Source organism: Schistocerca gregaria, chromosome 11 (assembly GCF_023897955.1).
Source record: "Schistocerca gregaria isolate iqSchGreg1 chromosome 11, iqSchGreg1.2, whole genome shotgun sequence".
Taxonomy (NCBI): Eukaryota; Metazoa; Arthropoda; class Insecta; order Orthoptera; family Acrididae; genus Schistocerca; species Schistocerca gregaria.
Window position 1 is genome coordinate 100368018 of NC_064930.1, and position 6100 is coordinate 100374117.

Here is a 6100-nt window from a genome sequence, read left to right on the forward strand (position 1 = left end):
CTCGCACAATTTGTCTGCTACTGATGTGCGGATTAGCCGCGATAACAGCTAAAACATCTACTTGGGCATCATCATCTGTTGCAGGCCGTGGTTGACGTTTCACACGTGGCTGAACACTTCCTGTTTCCTTAAACAACGTAACTATCCGGCGAACGGCCCGGACACTTGGATGATGTCGTCCAGGATACCGAGCTGCATACATAGCACACGCCCGTTGGGCATTTTGAACACAATAGACACACATCTACACGATTTCGACCTTTTCCGCAGTTGGTAAACGGTCCATTTTAACACGGGTAATGTATCACGAAGCAAATACCGTCCGCACTGGCGGAACGTTACGTGATACCACGTACTTATACGTCTGAGGTTATTACAGCGCCATCTATCACAAAGCGAAAAAACTGGTCCAACTAAAACATTCATATTTCTTTATGTGCTACACGAATATGTAATTGGGGGTTCCTATTTTAAAAAAACGCAGTTGACATCAGTTTGTCCTATGGCAGCGCCATCTAGCGGGCCAACCATAGCGACATCTGGTTTCCCCCTTCAAGCTAGACGAGTTTCGTTCTTTGTAGTTTTTTCATTTGACGCTTATTTCGTGAGATATTTGGCCCGGTCACGATCAGTGGACCACCCTGTAGACAATGTAATATTAGTAATTTTCGCCTCACAGACATTATTTCTTTATATCGCTATCTACACTCCTGGAAATTGAAATAAGAACACCGTGAATTCATTGTCCCAGGAAGGGGAAACTTTATTGACACATTCCTGGGGTCAGATACATCACATGATCACACTGACAGAACCACAGGCACATAGACACAGGCAACAGAGCATGCACAATGTCGGCACTAGTACAGTGTATATCCACCTTTCGCAGCAATGCAGGCTGCTATTCTCCCACGGAGACGATCGTAGAGATGCTGGATGTAGTCCTGTGGAACGGCTTGCCATGCGATTTCCACCTGGCGCCTCAGTTGGACCAGCGTTCGTGCTGGACGTGCAGACCGCGTGAGACGACGCTTCATCCAGTCCCAAACATGCTCAATGGGGGACAGATCCGGAGATCTTGGTGGTCAGGGTAGTTGACTTAGACCTTCTAGAGCACGTTGGGTGGCACGGAATACATGCGGACATGCATTGTCCTGTTGGAACAGCAAGTTCCCTTGCCGGTCTAGGAATGGTAGAACGATGGGTTCGATGACGGTTTGGATATACCATGCACTATTCAGTGTCCCCTCGACGATCACCAGAGGTGTACGGCCAGTGTAGGAGATCGCTCCCCACACCATGATGCATGGTGTTGGCCCTGTGTGCCTCGGTCGTATGCAGTCCTGATTGTGGCGCTCACCTGCACGGCGCCCAACACGCATACGACCATCATTGACACCAAGGCAGAAGCGACCCTCATCGCTGAAGACGACACGTCTCCATTCGTCCCTCCATTCACACCTGTCGCGACACCACTGGAGGCGGGCTGCACGATGTTGGGGCGTGAGCGGAAGACGGCCTAACAGTGTGCGGGACCGTAGCCCAGCTTCATGGAGACGGTTGCGAATGGTCCTCGCCGATACCCCAGGAGCAACAGTGTCCCTAATTTGCTGGGAAGTGGCGGTGCGGTCCCCTACGGCACTGCGTAGGATCCTACGGTCTTGGCGTGCATCCGTGAGTCGCTGCGGTCCGGTCCCAGGTCGACGGGCACGTGCACCTTCCGCCGACCACTGGCGACAACATCGATGTACTGTGGAGACCTCACGCCCCACGTGTTGAGCAATTCGGCGGTACGTCCACCCGGCCTCCCGCATGCCCACTATACGCCCTCGCTCAAAGTCCGTCAACTGCACATACGGTTCACGTCCACGCTGTCGCGGCATGCTACCAGTGTTAAAGACTGCGATGGAGCTCCGTATGCCACGGCAAACTGGCTGACACTGACGGCGGCGGTGCACAAATGCTGCGCAGCTAGCGCCATTCGACGGCCAACACCGCGGTTCCTGGTGTGTCCGCTGTGCCGTGCGTGTGATCATTGCTTGTACAGCCCTCTCGCGGTGTCCGGAGCAAGTATGGCGGGTCTGACACACCGGTGTCAATGTGTTCTTTTTTCCATTTCCAGGAGTGTATACGCTCAATAGTAAACGCATGATGGCCTAAATTTATCGAACGGTAAAGTAAAAGAAATGAACCATCGCATAGCAGCGACAGAATCTATTATTCTTTATCTTTGCCGTTCTTGCGCGGTGCTTGTAAATCTCTATGTACATGTATCGATTAATGATATATTAAAAAAAAGAACTGTGTTGTTTCAAGACAAATGAGGAATTTGGCGCTCACCTTTTACTGTTTGTATTCCACGAAAGGCGGACGCTAACTTGCTGTGTTCCGCAACGGTATTTTATATATCATGTGAAAATATTGAGTGAATATGCTAATTGTTATTTTTTCAATCAGAAAACATGTAGTTTCTTGTAACTGATTACGAACAGACAGCATCAAGAGGACATTGTGACTGTTACGTATAAAGTATTTAACCACAATGGTCATCTATTGTAATTTAATATGAAAAGGTACGTAGCATTAAAAAAAGCGTGTTAAAGATAAGTCTGCTTATTTTAATAAATTAACCTTGATGATTTCCATCTCCTCATTTACTCAATTCATAATTAGTTTGTGTTAGTACATCACCAGAAATTACGATCACGCTGATGGGTCGAACGCAGCATGAGGCAGAAGGACATTATCGTTTTCCTATTATTTCTGAACTAACTTTTTTTTTAATTGTGTAGTGTTGCATCTGTATACTGAGCAAGCAGTGAAGGAAACATAGAAAAATTCGGATTAGGTATTAAAATCCGTGGAGAAGAAATAAAAACTTTGAGGTTCGCCGATGACGTTATAAGGATATAAAAAATGTAGACTGGCAATGGGAAGGAAAGCGTTTCTGAAGAAGAGAAATTCGTTAACATTGAGTATAGATTTAAGTGTCAGGAAGTCGTTTCTGAAAGAATTTGTATGGAGTGTAGCCATACATGGAAGTGAAACATGGACGATAAATAGTTTGGACTAGAAGAGACTAGAAGCTTTCGAAATGTGGTGCTACAGAAGAATTCTGAAGATTAGATGGGTAGATCACGTAATTAATGAGGAAGTATTGAATAGGATTTGGGAGAAGAGAAGTTTGTGGCACAACTTGACCAGAAGAAGGGATCGGTTGATAGGACATGTTCTGAGGCATTAGGGGATCACCAGATTAGTATTGGAGGTCATTGTGGAGGGTAAAAATCGCAGAGGGAGACCTAGAGATGAATACACTAAGCAGATTCAGAAGGATGTAGGCTGCAGTAGGTACTGGGAGATGAAGAAGTTTTGCACAGGATAGAGTAGCATGTAGAACTGCATCAAACCAGTCTCAGGACTGAAGACCACAACAACAGTGTTGCACTTCTTTTAAAGTCTATGAACCTTCTGGTCCCTTAGTGTTGCTCCGGGTATGACTAAATGCGAATATAAAAATGCACAGAAACGATAATGTTTCTATTAGAAAAAAATAAGCCCTCGGTCATGTTAAGTCAAAATTAACCAGGTTTCTACGCTACTATGAGCGTCGTCTTCAGAATTAGGCTAACTGTTCTAAAACATATTGGCTATAAAAAAAAAGGTTCAAATGGCTCTGAGCACTATGGGACTTAACATCTGTGGTCATCAGTCCCCTAGACTTACAACTACTTAAAGCTAACTAACCTAAGGACATCACACACATCCACGCCCGAGGCAGGATTCGAACCTGCGACCGTAGCGGTCTTACGGTTCCAGAATGTAGCGCCTAGAACCGCACGGCCAGTCCGACCGGCTTAACGTGGGCACCTCAGTCTCGTTGCAATCCGTGTTCACTCAGGTACGAGCAGCTCTTAGCGGCCCGCCATCTTATCTTATTTACAACTATTCATGACGTCGCCTTTCCGGTCTAGATTTTTTGTAGAATGTGTCTTGTAAGTACCGCATCTTTTTCCAGTCAGTACACACTTTAATTTTATTAATCTATTATATACGTTTTAGAACAGTTAGTTTAATTCTGAAGACGACGCTCATAGTAGCGTCGAAACCTGGTCAATTTTGACTTAATATTTGTTACTGAGGGCTTATTTGTTTCTAATCACTGAACCGTAGCAGCTATGTTCAAAGATAATGTTTCTCTTATTCAGGTATTTAATGCTCAACATATGTTATTATAATAGTGTAATCAATCCCTAATTCTGTTTCCAAGTGCCGCCCGGGGTGGCCGAGCGGTTCTAGGCGCTACAGTCTGGAACCGCGCGACCGCTACGGTCGCAGGCTCGAATCCTGCCTCGGGCATGGATGTGTGTGATGTCCTTAGGTTGGTTAGCTTTAATTAGTTCTAAATTCTAGGGGACTGATGACCTCAGAAGTTAAGTCCCATAGTGCTCAGGGCCATTTGAACCATCTGTTGTTAAGTGGCCCACAAAAATATTCACTTTCTCGACATTTTTTCATAAAAAATTTAAAATAACAATTCTTTTTCTTTTTGCCCCCCCCCCCCCCCCCCTACAGCGGCGCTGTTGGCAGTATCTTCTCAGAACACAAAGTCACGGCGGCAGTAGCTGCAGCGAGGCGGGGTGCCGAACACTCACCTATGGGGTTGTACTCGAGCCGGCGGCGTCAGACGTTCGAGGTTCAGGGTTCAAACCTTGTGGAGGTCAGGCGTCGACCGGAGAGGCCCGAGCGGCTGCAGCGAGACTGGCCGAGTGGCGATGTGCAGAGCCCGGCGGCTGCCGGAACCCCTAGCAGTGGCTCGGCTAATCCCTCGCTGACCCACTTCACGCAGAAGACCGCAAAGTGCCGGAGGAAAAAACCTGCGAGTCCAGCCTAGCTGCACGACTGCCGGTCAGCTGCACGAGCTACAACGCCTGTAAAAAAATGTTATTGTTCATGTTGTTGTTGCTGTGGTCTTCAGTCCTGAGACTGGTTTGAAGCAGCTCTCCATGCTACTCTATCCTGTGCAAGCTCCTCTCTACATCTCCCAGTACCTACTGCAGCCTACATGCTCCTGAATCTGCTTAGTGTATTCATCTCTTGGTCTCCCTCTACGATTTTTACCCTCCACGCTGCCCTCCAATACTAAACTGGTGCTCCCTTGATGCCTCACATGTCCTACCAACCGATCTCTTCTTCTGGTCAAGTGGTGCCACAAACTTATCTTCTCCCCAAACCTATTCAATACCTCCGCATTAGTTACGTGATCTACGCATCTAATCTTCAGCATTCTTCTGTAGCACCACATTTCGAAAGCTTCTATTCTCCTCTTGTGCAAACAAATAATCGTCCATGTATCACTTCCATACATAGCTACACTCCCTACAAATACTTTCAGAAATGAATTCCTGACACTTACATCTATACTCGATGTTAACAAATTTCTCTTCTTCAGAAACGCTTTCCTTGTCTTTGCCAGTCTACATTTTATATCCTCTCTACTTCGACCATCATCAGTTATTTTGCTCCCAAAATAGCGAAACTCCTTTACTACTTTAGGTGTCTCATTTCCTAATCGCCGGCCGCGGTGGCCGAACGGTTCTAGGCGCTACAGTCTGGAACCGCGCGACCGCTAAGGTCGCAGGTTCGAATCCTCCCTTGGGCATGGTTGTGTGTGATGTCCTTAGGTTAGTTAGGTTTAAGTGGTTCTAAGTTCTAGTGGACTGATGACCTCAGAAGTTAAGTCCCATAGTGCTCAGAGCCATTTGACCCAGTTGAACCATTTCCTTATCTAGTTCCCTCAACATCACCCGAATTAATTCGACTACATTCCATTATCCTCGTTTTGCTTTTGTTGATGTTCATCTTAACCCTCCTTTCAAGACACTGTCCACTCCGTTCAACTGCTCTTCCAAGTCCTTTGCTGTCTCTAACAGAATTACAATGTCATCGGCGAACCTCAACGTTTTTATTTCTTCTCCGTGGACTTGAATACCTACTCCTAATTTTTCTTTTGTTTCCTTTACTGCTTTCACAATATACAGATTAAATAACATCAGGGAGAGGCTACAACCCTGTCTCACTCCCTTCCCAACCACTGCTT

General features: G+C 46.4%; 1 protein-coding gene across 1 annotated transcript in view; it reads right to left on the reverse strand.

Annotated features, from left to right (window-relative positions):
* The window catches only part of LOC126295103 (guanine nucleotide-binding protein subunit beta-2), a 190056-nt gene extending 185275 nt beyond the window's left edge, over window positions 1-4781 (reverse strand). The window contains exon 1 of the mRNA XM_049987358.1: window positions 4656-4781. The gene's annotated coding sequence lies outside the window, so the exon portion shown is untranslated. The remainder of the gene's footprint in view (window positions 1-4655) is intronic.
* Window positions 4782-6100: the final 1319 nt, after the last annotated feature.